The sequence below is a fragment of the Eubalaena glacialis genome, chromosome 10 (assembly GCF_028564815.1).
Source record: "Eubalaena glacialis isolate mEubGla1 chromosome 10, mEubGla1.1.hap2.+ XY, whole genome shotgun sequence".
NCBI classification, from domain to species: Eukaryota; Metazoa; Chordata; class Mammalia; order Artiodactyla; family Balaenidae; genus Eubalaena; species Eubalaena glacialis.
The window spans coordinates 88,847,159-88,861,697 of record NC_083725.1 but is presented as its reverse complement, the minus strand read 5'-3'; the positions used below and the strand labels follow the sequence as shown (position 1 = coordinate 88,861,697).

Below are 14,539 nucleotides of genomic sequence, written 5' to 3'. Positions count from 1 at the left end.
ATTTGGCTATTGGTAATCAACATCCCACCCTCTAATCCTGGAATAAGCATGCTATTAGATTTCCATTCCTCTGATAGCTGTGCTATTTTTCAACTGGTTCAGAACATAAAAATGAAAAGTATCATTTTAATAGTATCTTCAGGGAAACCTCCAAGTTATATTTGTATACATACACATAGGTATATGTATATATATATGCATATCCAAACTAAATATATATTCATATACATATATAAAATTTCAGCACTTCTTGAAATGTGACATGACCAAATTGATCATATGAGATACTTTCTCCATCATCTGTTTATTCTTCAACTGGAATTGCTAAGGAACTGTAGAAGAGATCAGTTTACCAACATCTACTCATAAGCCAGATTCCTGCATAATCCTTGGTATCTTCTTAGCTTTCACCTATCGTATCCAGGTCATGGCTAAATCATCTATATGTTACCTTCTACGTATCTTTCAACTCTGTCCATTCTCTCCATTTACACTTCAGAAACTCAGTCCAAGTTACTACCATTTCCATCTGTAATGATGAAAGGGAGAATAAAACGGAAGGCAAAAAATCACGTAAGTGTTGCTTTATCTACAGAAAAGCCGCCTCAGATCCATTCGACAAGAGTAGTGCCAATGTATGGGACTGCTGAGAGAAGGCTGTAATGTCTGTTGCTCCTCAAAATGATATTTGTCCTCCTGGTAATCCATAGCCTATGAATGCAGTGGCTGTAACTGGAAATAGCAGAACAATTCCAATGCTTCATGTTTCTAGAAAGGTGTAGGATCCATAATATAGGCCACGCCCTACATGAATGTAAAGGCAGATAAAGAATATGGAAGCTCCATTTGCATGTATGTATTGAATGATTCATCTGTAGTTAACGTCACGGCAGATGAGTGTTACTGATGAGAAGGCAGTTATTGTGTCTGGTGTGTAATGTATTGCTAGGAACAAGCGTGTTAGGATTTGTAGAATTAAACAAATACCTAATAGAGAACCAAAGTTTCATCATGACGAGATATTTGATGGGGCTGGGAGGTCAATAAATGCATTGTTGATGATTTTTATTAGTGGGCGTGGTTTTCTGATATTGGTCATTGGTGTTCTTATAGCTGAATGACAACGATGATTTTTCATGCCATTAGTCATGGTTAGAATCCACGTGGGAATGATGATGACATGTTGTATTTATTTTAAGTGTTACTTTTGTGATTAGTTTTGTGGGTTTTTCTTCAAAACCTTCGCCTATTTATGGGGGCTTTGGGTTGATTGTGGGTAGTGGTGTTGGGTGCGGGACTGTGTTGAATTTTGGTGGCTCATTTTTCATCTTGATGGTGTTTTTGGTTTATTTAGGGGGGATACTGGTCGCATTTGGTTACACGACAGCTATGGCTACTGAGCAGTATACTGAAGTTTGGGTTTCTAATAAGACTGTTTTGGGGGCGTTTCTTTCAGGATTGATAATAGAGTTTTTAATGGTGCTGTATGTTTTAAAGGATGAAGAGGTGGAAGTTGTGTTTAAGTTTAATGGGCTGGGGGACTGGGTTATGTATGACACTGGTCATTCATTCTGGTTTTTTTAGTGAGGAAGCTATGGGGACTGCAGCATTATATAGTTATGGTACTTGGTTGGTAATTGTTACTGGCTGATCGCTGTTTATTGGTGCTGTGGTTATCATTGAGATTACTCATGGTAATTAAATAAAAGCATGCTAAGGATAAGGGTAATAAGGAACGACAGGAAATATAGTTTGATAAGGCCTTTTTGGCTTGAGACTAGCCTAGAGAGCTTTAATTGAATAAGGGATGTGGTTTTTGGTAAAATATTTTCTAGTCAGATTATGTCTAAGAGGGAGGATGCTGAGTTTTGGCTTATTGATAGATTTAAGTAAGGAGGTAAGCGGTGCATGATAGTGGGGAAATATCCTAAAAGACTAGAAAACTTGAGGGTATTTGAGGGGTTTTCTGCGTTAAGGTTAATTTCAAGTGCTGGTACAAAGCCTAGGATGGTCACTGTAAGGGCAGTTAATTTTAGGTATGGGGGCACGGTTATTAGGGGGACCGTTGTTGGGGGGATGTTGTTGGAGATAATGAATCCGGCAAAAACACTTCCAATTAGTAGGCATTTGATGGAGTTAACTAAGAATGGGTTGTTTTCATTGATTGAGGTTAAGGGAGAGAAGCGAGGCTGTCCTAGTAGTGCGAAGAAGATAACGCCAGCACTACAGACAGCCGTGAGGGTGGTGGCAGCTAGGGTTATTAGCAGGGCTCAGGTGTTGGTATAAGACGTGTTAGCAGCTTCAGTGATCAGGTCTTTAGAATAGAAGCTGGTGAGGAAAGGCATTCCCGTCAGTGCTAAACTTCCAATAAGGGCTGTTGTGGTGAAAGGTATAGCTTTGAATTGGCCTCCTATTTTTTGAATATCTTGTTTGTCGTTCAGGCTGTGGATAATAGATCCGGAGTGTATGAATAGTATGGCCTTAAAAAAAGCATGTGTGCAGATGTGCAAAAATGCTAGATAGGGTTGGTTGATGTCAATTGTTACTATTATTAGGCCTAATTGGCTTGAAGTGGAGAAAGCGACAATTTTTTTAATGTCGTTTTGGGTGAGGGCACATATTGCTGTGAATAGGGTGGTGAGGGCTCCTAAGCATAGTGCTATTGTTTGAATGTTTGTTGTTTTCTGTTAAAGGGTAAAATCAAATAAGCAAGAAGATTCCTGCCACGACTAATGTGCCTGAGTGGAGTAAGGCTGATACAGGAGTAGGGCCTTCTATTGCTGAGGGGAGTCAAGGGTGAAGTCCAAATTGAGCTATTTCCTGCCTACAGCTAGTACAAGCCCTATGAGGGGGAGATTTGAGTGATTTAAGCCGAATGTAAAAATTTGTTGCAGGTCTCATGTGTTCAGGTTAAATAGGAATCATGCTACTGACATAATAAATCCAATATCCCTGATGCGGTTATATAGGATTGCCTGGAGAATGGCTGTGTTTGCGTGTGTTTGCGTCTGTTCGCCCGTATTACCACCACCCAATGAGCAGGAAAGATATAATTCCGACCCTCACTCACCCAATAAAAAGTTGGAAGAGGTTGTTTGCGGTAACAAGAATTAACACGGTGATTAGGAAGAGGAGTAGATATTTGAAGAACCGATTAATATAGGGATCCAAGTGTATGTATCATATTGAGAACTCCATAGTAGACCATGTGACAAATAATGCTACTGGTACGAATTTTATTGAGAAGTAATCTATTTTGAAGCTAAGTGTTAATTTAAGGGTTTGAACAGTGATCCAATGTCAGTTTGAAATAATTATTTCTTGGCCTGTGTGGACAAATATTGTGGTTGGAATTAGGCTGGTAATGAAAGCACAGGAAACAGTGTTTTTTACATGTGATGGATTTTTATCACTTTTGTAAAGATCTGTGTTAATTATTATAATCGGGATTGTTAACATAAATAGTGTGACTAGAGCGAAAGAGGAAAATAGGTTTATTACTTTTATTTGGAGTTGCACCAATTTTTTGGTTCCTAAGACCAACGGATAACTACTGTCCTTTAAAAGCTTGAAAAAGCCACACTGTTAGGCACGGGAGCATGAATTAGCAGTTCTTGCATACTTTCTCGGTAAATAAGAAGTTTCAACTTTCTGTTACTAGAGTCACAATCTAGTGTTTTTTTTTTTAAACTATATTTACAATACAGGGGGCCTAGGATGATTTTGGGATTTAGTGACAATAGTAGGAGGGGTAAGATGTGAAGGGTTATAAGGGCATTTTCTCGTGTGAAGGGGGGTGTAATGTTATTAATATGGTGTGTGTATTTACCGCATTGTATTGTAATTAGTATATACAGAGAGTATAAGGCTGTAATTACAATGTTGGCTCCTATTAAGATAATGGTAATATTTGATCATGAGAAGGACGATATAACTACAAACAACTCTCTGACCAGATTAATGGTTGGGGGTAAGGCCAAGTTTCTTAGGCTTGCTAGCAGTCATCAAGTGGCTATTAGTGGGAGGAAGGTCTGCAAGCGTCAGGCTAAGATTATTGTTAGGCTACGGACTCACTCGTAATTTGAGTTTGCTAGGCAGAATAGTATGTATGATGTGAGGCCATGGGCAATTATTAAAGCGGTGGCTCCTATATAACTTCAAGGCATTTGGATAAGAATAGCGACAATGACAAGTGCTATATGACTAACAGAAGAATATGCGATAAGTGATTTTAGGTCTGTTTGGTGCAGACAGATTGAACTGGTTATGATTATTCCTCATAGGGAAAGCATAAGAAAGGGGTATGCTATGAATTCTGTTAGTAGGTTAAGTATCGCTGTGATTCGTAGTATGCCGTAGCCTCCAAGTTTTAGTAATATGGCTGCAAGGACTATAGAGCCTGTGATGGGGGCTTCTACATGTGCTTTGGGTAATCAAAGGTGGAGATGACAGAGGGGTATTTTTACCATAAAAGCTATTATGCAGGCTAGTCATATGAAAATGTTGGATCAAGAATTGGGTAATGCTTTGGTTCAATATTGCAGTATTAAGAAATGTAGAGAGCCCGTAGTGTTTTGAATATATACTAGTGCTACTAGAAGTGGGAGTGACCCGACTAGTGTGTAGAATAAAAAATAGAGTCCTGCATTAAGGTGTTCTGTCTGGTTAACTCATCAAGTGACAATAATGAGTGTAGGAACTAGTGTGGCCTTGAATATAATGTAAAATAAAATTAGTTCTGTGCCACTAAATATTATAATTACAAATGTTTGTAATATGATTAGTATAGTGATGTATAGTTTTTTGGGGTCAGTGACTCTTTGAGCAGGTGAGATTGGCTGGCCATTAATATTAATGGTAGGAGTCATATTGTTAAGATCAATAGCAGTGTAGATAAGGAGTCGGAAAAGAACGTAACTAAGAAATTAAGGCTATTATCATTAAACTGATTAAGGAGGAGCAGGCTTGTGAGGCTAGTTAGCAGGCTATGGGCTATAGCATTAATTCAAGCCATATTATTTTTTGATAACCAAGTCAGGGGTATTAATATAATCGTAGGGACAATAAATTTTAGCATTGGAGGAGGTTAAGATTTTGTACGTAGTTGGTGCCATATGTGTTCGATACTATCACTAGTAAGGATAATCCGAGTGCGGCCTCGCAGGCTACGAACACTAATAGGATGACTGGTATTATGCTGGCTAAAGTGAAGTGTGAATTTAGGATCATTAGGGTTGCCATTACGAATAGTGATAATATTATGCCTTCTAGAAATAACAGTCAGGATATTAAGTGGGATCGATATATTAGCAGCCCTACAAGAGATACTGTAAAAGCTATAATAATATTTATATATAGTAAAGGCACTTGGTAATTATGAATTTAGTCATAAAAAATCTAACGAGTTGAAATCATTTGTTTTGTTTTAAACTAAATACAATATTCAATTCATTCTAGTCCTTTTTGAGTTCATTCATAGGCCAGGCTAATTGCCAATAATGAAAGTAAGATCAGGGCTATGGTGAGTATTGTTTTTAGACTATTTGTTTGAGTTGCTCAGGGGAGGGGCAGTAGAAGGGCAATTTCTGCTGCAATAGAAATTTCTACTTCAATTGCTGCAATAAACTCATGTGCAGAAAAATAGTTACAATGGCAGGACTGAAACTGCTATACTTACAAACGCTGCCTTGCTAGGTTGGCTCTTGACTTCCATCTGGGAACTTGGGTTTTGGTAAGCTTCCCACCACTCACTGATAAGAATGGCTCAGAGTTACTAAACTCTTTGTGCAAACAATATGGATTATGCTGAAAACCCGCTTTCCTTCTGGGAGTTTGGAATTACTGTATGTACTAGGCAGAGGTGCACATGCCTATGTGTCCAGCCCCCAATAAAAACCTAGGACTCCCAGGCTCAGTCAAGCATTTCTAATAGAAAACATTTCACATGTATTGTCACACCTGTTGATACAGGAATTAAGCATGTCTATGTGACTTCACTGAAAGAGGACTCTTGGAATCCAGTGCTTTGTATCCTCTGGGTTTTGCCTCATGCCTTTTCCCCCTTTGCTTATTTGGCTCTGTATCTTTTGGCTGTAATAAAACCATAGTCATGAGTATGACTAGATGCTGAGTCTCATGAGTCTTCCTAGCAAATCATGCAACCCTGGGATGGTCCTGGGGACTCCTGACTCATCTTTGAACTGGTCTTCCTTCCTCTAAGTTGTCCTCCCTCCAAAAACAAAACATGGCTATGTGATTATATGCCCTTTAAATGTTTTGATTCAAACATTTCAGTATATGCTACTACTATAGGACTAGGGTTGACAAACTTATTTTTGTAAAGGGCCAGATTGTTTGGAGGGCCATATGGTCTCTATCATAACTACTTAACTCTGTCCTGGTAGCAAAAGCAGCCATAGACTGTACATAAACAAATGAGTATAGCTGTATTCTAATACCAGGGGTCTTTTTGAACACTGGAATTGAATTTCATATAATTTTTACCCATCCTGAAATATTATTCATTTGATTTTTAAAAAGTCATTTAAAAACGTGAATTCCATTTCTAACACACAGGATATACAAAAATATGTAATGGTTTAGAATTGGCTAGGGAATTTCCTGGCGGTCCAATGGTTAGAACTCCGCACTTCCACTACAGGGGACCTGGGTTCGATCCTTGGTCGGTGTACTAGAATCCCACAAGCTGCGAGTGGTGCAGCCAAAAACAAAACAAAAAAATATTCTCGAGTTTTTTTCAATAAATACGTACTACAGAACTACACGGTCTGCAGTTGACTGAATCAGCGAATACAGAACTGCGGATGCGGAGGGCTGACTATAAAGCTACAGGTGGATTTTTGACTGTGCAGGGTTGACACCCCCAAGCCCCATGCTGTTCAAGGGTCAACTGTACTACCTATCACTCTAACTATATCTCTCGCTCTATCCCTCCTTCACAATGTCTGTTCCAGACATAGTAAACTCTCATATCCTGGAGTTCTGTGCTCACTCTACCACTGGGTGGTTGACATGTGCAACTCTCTGCTTTGAACTCTTCACCCATTTATCCTATTTCCCTAGTTAAATAGCATTTGCTTTTTTATTTCATGTCAGTCATCACTTCCTCATCACAACTCCAAGGACATCAGATGATATTATTAACTCCCTGAACATTGGGTGCAGGTTCACCTCAGTACTTCTCATTTTTAAAATTCATTTGTTTAACTGTTTACTCAATACCTGTTTCATCTGTTAGGTCATATGCTACATGAAGGTAGGTATAGCATCTGTTAGTGTATACCTTTGTCTTTCCAATACACCTTTGTCTTTGTACAGTATTTGGCACATAGTTTTCTCTCAAAAGGCATGTGTTGAATTAACTCATCAGTATTTACTATGTGTCTGGTGCTTGCCTAGATACTAGAGACACAAAGAAAATAAAATGTAATTGAAAAGCTTACAGACACTAGTGAGGTGAAAGAAATATATAATTTAAATGTAATGTAGTAAGCACTGAAATATACATATGTGTATATATTTATATTTATATGGCTCAAGAAAAATAGAGGAGTATCTCCAGACCTGAGAGCCAAGAAAGAGGAGAGAGTGCTAATGAGCATGGAACTTGATTGCATTTGGAAGGCTAAGTAAGGGATGGTGAGCTAGATGACTAGGAAAAAAATTGAGGAACTTAGAACTTGAGAATAGAAACATTTAAAAATAAACACAACACGTTCAATATAATGTAAGAAGAGAGAATGGCCCCATACCTCAAGCTAGGGAATAAAGAAAGGTTTCTGGGAAAAGATAACACCTGAGTTCTAGTTTTAAAAATGAGTAAGAATTGAGCAAATTTTCCAGAATAGTGGCGTGATGAGTTCTGTGACATCTTCAATGAAGTAGTTATCTGACAGGTGAAAATTATTTTTAAAAAAGCCATTTAAAGTCACTGGAAATCATCCTAAGGGCATATAGAAAATTAATAAACATATATTTTAAAAATTGACTAAATCTTGTTCAGAATAGTTAGGTCTGTGGCAGTTGAACCACCCTCTTCTAATCCTCCCCAGCTCTGTGTAATGGAAACTCTAAGTGTGCTAATTCAGAAGAGTAAAGCCAAGAAGACAGAGTTCCCTCTCCTCTAAGCTTCCAGTCTATGACTACGGTTTCACCCCGTCAGGGGCAGGCAAGCAGTGTTTCTCATTACCCTGTAGGACTGTGTGGTGAAAGCTCTATTTTGAGTATGACAAAGCAAGAATGCTGGGGCTTGACCTTCCCCAACCCCTCCACCTTAGCTCACTTGTAACACAGAGGTTCTAGACAGGGAGGGACAAGTCAAGAGGACCAAATGCTACTACTCTCAGTCACACCCACTTGTAGAGCTGGGATGTCACTCAGGGAGAAAAGGGCAGTTGTCTTCACCTCCAGCCCAGGTGTAGTGGTACACAGCTTCTACCCAAGGGGAGAGGCAGGCCTTAAGGATCATGAGCTGTGCAAATATACCTGAAAGTGCTGATTTCAGAAGGGAGCTAAAATAATTTCATGCACAAAGCCATTGTAGAAAATAATGAAGAGGTTTAAAAAGGAATTGGTAGCCTCCTGATACTCCTAAGAAAAAGGGAAACAGCAGAGCTGCCAGAAGAAAACCAGGGAAAAAGACAGTCTGAAAGAGTCCTCCTGGGATTGCAAACAAATCTGGATGTCAAGACTATATACGCATGTATTAGGTTACACTGACTCAGGAACAATTAGAGTGGGATATAGAAGATTGGAAGCATTCCCTAAGCCACAAGCAGATTCATCAGCCAAGCAGAGAATCCTCAACGGCACAAAGGGCTTAGGTACAACTTCTGACCAAACACTAAAAAAAAATGACAAGCTACTCTGACCTGGGGGCAACTCCGAGGAAGCAAGGTTTATGAATAAATCATAATCATCACTGATGATCTGGAAGAATGGAAGACTGTCCATGCTAAAGGCTATACCCTCTCCAGATGAAGTAAAAAGGAAACTTCCAAGGTACTAGTTCCTGGATGAACATGAGACAAACTTTGAAATTCCTTGAATTATGAACACAGTTTACAAGTTACACATTTTACAGCTTCAACAGTAAAGGGTGAACATCTTTAACCAATAAGTTCATTATGCTAAACCAGGAGTGGCCCCTGGATAATCAATCTAAAAGAAAAATCTGAGCAGGAACATCCAAGGCTGCACAGTGAGGGAGGAAATAGGCTTCATAGATTTAGATTAGCAAAATCACTAAACAAAGAAGTAAATGAACAAGCAAACAATAGCAGCAAGCCACAGGAAAGGAAGGGAATCAACTGAGATTTGGTACAATATATTATTTAAAATGTCTAATTTTCAACAATAAAATTGTAAGACATTCAAAGAAACAGGAATGTATAACTCATACATAGGTTAAAAAAAAAGGCAATAGAAATTGCCTTTGAGGCAGCCCAGACAGTGGACATAGCAAACAAAGAATTCAGAGGAGGTATTATAAATATGTGAAAAGAACTAAAGGAAACAATGCTTAAATAATTAAATGAAAGTATGATGACAATGCCTTATCAAATAGAGAATAGCAATAATGAGATTGGAATTATTCAAAAGAACAAAATGAAAATTATGGAGTCAAAAGTACAATAACCAAATGGAAAAATAAAATTACTAAGGGGCCCAATATTGTATTTGACCTGAAGGAAGAAAAAAATCAGAAAAATTGATGGTAGATTGAAAGCACTTATACAATTTAAGAACAGAGAGAAAAAAATGAATAAAAATGAACAGAGCCTTAAAGAAATGTGGGAAATAATTAGGCACACTGACATATACATAAATGAAATACTGGAAGGAGAGAAAGGAGAAGAAAGAAAGGAGAAGAAAAAATATTCAAAGAAATGATAGTTGAAAATCTCCCAAACTGGAAGACAAAATTAATCAACACATCCATAAGCTCAACAAACTTCACATACAATAAACTCAAAGAGATCTAAGTTCAGACATATCACTGTCAAAATCTGGAGAGGCAAACATTACAAGAACTTATCAAAAGCACCAAGAGGAGGACAACTCATCAAGTACCAGAGACCACCCCAAAAAGACTAACCACTGAGATGCAAGAGGGAGGAGATATGAGGATATATGTATAGCTGATTCACTTTGTTATAAAGAAGAAACTAACACACCGTTGTAAAGCAATTATACTCCAATAAAGATGTTAAAAAAAAAAAAACAAAGGAAATAATGAAGGCCAGAAGGCAGTGTGATGACATATCCAAAGGAGTGAAGGAGAAAAAGTCACCCAGAAATCTTATACACAGTAAACCTAACTTTCAAAAATGAAGGCAAAATATGCACATTTCTAGATAAAGTGGAAAAAAAGAATCTGAAGAATTTGAGTTGGCAGGTCTGCCTTACAAGAAATACTAACGGTAGATTTTTAGACTGAGAGCAAGTGATGAAAGATTTAAATACACACGGGAAAAAAAAAGAGCACTGGTAAAGGTAATTAGTGATTATAAAACAATATATTTGCATCTCTCTCTTTTCTTCTTTTAACTAATTATAAACAATTGCTTAAACTATACAGGTATCCCTCACTTTTCAAAAGTTCACTTTATGCTACTTCACTTTTACCAAAGAACTGCATTAGTACCTGCTTTTCCTAACTGAAAGAAATGTGAATGCTTTATCTCAATTAATTTTGTGCATCCATTGGCAAGATGTGTCCTAAGGTAATTGTTTCTTTGCTTAGAACAGGTTTCATAGGAATGCTCTACTTGCAAACAGCAGAGGAAACCTGTATACACAGACACACACAAACATATATACATCATATATATATGTATATGTGTCCGTATATACATATTATATATATAAATTGTATTGTTCCTCCTGTAACATATAGAAATATAATACATTTGACAATAATAGCATACAAGAGGAGTGGAAACAAAGCTGAACTGTAGTAATAAAATGACAACTTTGGTAACTTGAATTCACAGGAAGAAATAATGAGAATAAAGAGAAGCAGAAATCTCATATAAGAAGGCTAATAAAATACATTCTAAAATTCTTTAATTGCTCTACTTTCTTCTCTCAACTTTTTTAAAAGACAAAAGATAACATGTATAGTCATGATATGAATAAAAATAATAGAAAAGAAAAGGGTGTTTGTGGAGGGAGTGAAGCTGTGTAGGTATAAGATTTCTATCCCTCACTGGAAATAAGTTAATATAAATCTAAAGTAGGTACTGATAATTTGATGTATATTGTAAGCCTTAGAAGAAGCTTTAGAAACATAGATCAAAATATAGTTAAATAATAAAAAGGAATTAAAATGTTACATTAGAAGACATTGCATTATATAAAAGAAGGCAATAAAATAGTATCAGAGTAACAAAATAGTCATGAGACACACAGAAAACAAAAAGAAAGGTGACACACACTTAAATTCAACCATATAAATAATAATACTAAATGTGAATGGATAAAACAATTCAATCAGAGTGCAGAGATTGTCAGACTGGATAAAAAGGAAGAACCAAATCTGTTTTGTCTCAGCATTATTCATAATATCAAAAAAGGGGAAGCAACCTAATGTCTACAATTTGATGAATAGGTGTGCAGCTAAAGCCTATTAACATGAATGAACCTTGAAAACATTATGCTAAGTCAAAGAAGCCAGGCACAAAATACCAAGTATTATATGAAGTGTTCAAAATGTGAAAATCAACAGAGACAAAAATTAGACTAGCAGTTGCCATGGGCTGGGGGGAAGGAGAATATACAGTGACTATTAATGAGCATAAGTATATTTTGTAGTGATGAAAATGTTTTAAAATTGGAGAGTTGCAGAAGTATGTGAATATATTATGAAACCACTGAATTTTTCAATTCAAATAGATGAATTTTATGCTATAGGAAGTATATCTCAATAAAACTTTTACAAATTGTTAAGAAAAACAGAGATAAGAAATGGAAAACTACAAGAAATGCAAGACTTTCATGATTCAGGGTTTGATGTTGATGAGACTGAAGAGATAGATAGGTAGGGATGAGCCTTGCAAACCGTCTAAGGAGGTTGGACTTAATCCTATAATGACTAGACAGACAATGATGGATTTAGAAGTGGAATAATGGGAAAATTTAAACTTTAAACAGACAACCCTTCTTTTGATAGTGTGGAAGATAGATTGAAAGAGTAAAATGCGAAGTCAGGGAACTCTGCCAGTGATTCTAGAGAGGTGAAGAAAGTCTGAACCAACACAAAGAATGTGAAAATGAAGAAAAATATTTAAAAGGAAAATTTTACCATTACTTTTCTGTGTGGTTATAAGTAAATGTGTAGTCATGCTGGAAACATCTCTCTGCCTATTCTTGTAGGCTTCTGAGTTCCAGAATTAGGTAAGCAAGATCACCTGCTTCATTCCTTTTAGGTTTTCCTATTATGAAAACAGCAGTGAGGAGCGGAGAAAGACATGGAAAGGATGCATTTTGACATCCAATTATATTGCTAATTTCTGGAACTGGCAAATAGGAGTCTATTCAGGGAAATGTGTTTCTTGCCAGTGGCATCTGGCAATTAATGCTAAAATGTGGTTTCCAGCCTGCAAAGAACTTAGGATTTCACTGCAAGATTTAAAGAGAAGAATTGGTACTCACAGCTGTCTATAGCAATGTACTCAAAATCAAAACTGCATAAATGTAGATATGAGCATATGATGTGCATTAATGATGACTCTACCCATATTAATCTTCAATTAAATTCAGCAAAGCTAATAAATGGTAAAGTTTAAAGCCCTTAACCTGGAATACAAGACACTCCAATACCTGACTTAGGTACCTCTTTCAGCTCTGACGCCATGCCTCAGCTGTTCCCAGGTCATTTCTAGCTCCTTTTATTATTTGCCAATTTCAAAGTTCCCATGCTCTCTCATACCTCAGGCCATTTAGCCAAGCTGCTCCATATGCCCTCAAAGGAACTTCTCCAATTTTATACCTGTATAACTACTTCTCTTTCCAAACTCAGATGAAACCTCAACTTTGTCTTCAAAATGTTTCTTAAATGCTCCAACCACAATAGGACCAACCATCCCCAAAAGCGATATTAGGTTTTCCAATTTTCCTATTCTCCACTCTATATCAATTCTCATATACTTCTAATCTGTTTTTATATTTGCACATATACATATTTTATAAGTATATTTCTGTGAATATATGATATTACATATGCATAAGTCATATGTATATATTTAGAGTTTTTAATTAAATTGCAATTTATGTAATATAATGTTTGAGTGCATGGGGTCCTGGAGTCAGAATGCCTTAATCTCTTAGAGATACACAATTACCTCATCTGAAATCTGTGGTTGATAATAGCAGGACTAACCTTAAAGTAGTGGTTCCCAAACTTGTCTGCTTATTGAAGGTAACTGGGAACCTTCAAAAACTACTTATGTCTTTGTTTCATCTCCAGACATTTTATTTAATTGGTATGGAGTGATGCCTGGGCTTTAGAATTTTTTTTTTAAATTTTCATCTGATTCTAATGGGCATATAAGTTTGGAAACCACTGCCTTAAAGGGAGGATTATATACAGTCATGCATGTGTGTTAGCAGCATATTGGTCAATATTCAACATTTAAAATAGTAATTGCTATTATTATCTGTGGAATTTTTGATTGAAAACCATATCTTATTTTTCTGCCCATGGAACATAGGTGAAGTACTTAGTACAGGGATAGTGGCACTCAATTTCTTTACTAGGTAAATTAGAATAAATCAGTATTAGATGAGTTTGCCTCACAAAAACAAAGGAACTTTCAGTTCTATAAAGAAAGGTGGCAGACACACAGGTAACTACAGTAAAACCCAGCATGGGACAACTGACCTCAGAGCACTACATTCTAGTAGTGTAGAGGAGAATTGGGCAAATAAATTTTCCCTGATTTAAACACGATGCTAATGAAAGAGATGAAGGAGGAAGATGAGGAGAAGAGGAACTTACATTTATTCAACATTGCACAAAACTATGAACTTTCCCAGTTTTACAGATGAAGAAATTAAGACCCAGAAGTTGAAATAATTTGACTAAAATCACTCTAGTCAGTGATGCTCTAGCTTCAGAGTACTTAAGCGTTGTGCTGCAGTGTAAGAGCAAGGAGTCACCACACACCTCTAATCAAGAAGTTGTATATGGACTTCCTATGTAGGAACCCATGGATTAAGTGGCGTAAGAGTTTGTGCACGACTCTGGGCATGCTTCTATACCATCAGCTGGTCAATTCTAAGATCAATCATTACTATGTTAAAAATAAATTAGGGTGAAACTGAAACGACTGAATATCAACAAAGAAAAAAAAATCTTCCCAATCCACTAATTCATACTTTATACAAAGCTTAATGAGGTGGACCATAGACATTAATTATAAGGGCCAAAAAATATAAAATGTCTAAAAGAAAACACAAACCTTGTCAAAAGAGGCAACACTTTAGGACCTTAGATTAGGCAAATATTTCTTAGACA

General features: G+C 36.8%; 1 protein-coding gene and 1 pseudogene across 1 annotated transcript in view; both read right to left on the bottom strand.

Annotated features, from left to right (window-relative positions):
* Window positions 1-14,539, bottom strand: part of LUZP2 (leucine zipper protein 2) — a 429,813-nt gene that overhangs the window by 85,619 nt on the left and 329,655 nt on the right. The window lies entirely within an intron of this gene.
* On the bottom strand, window positions 1,686-12,877 carry LOC133099065 (NADH-ubiquinone oxidoreductase chain 5-like; annotated as a pseudogene).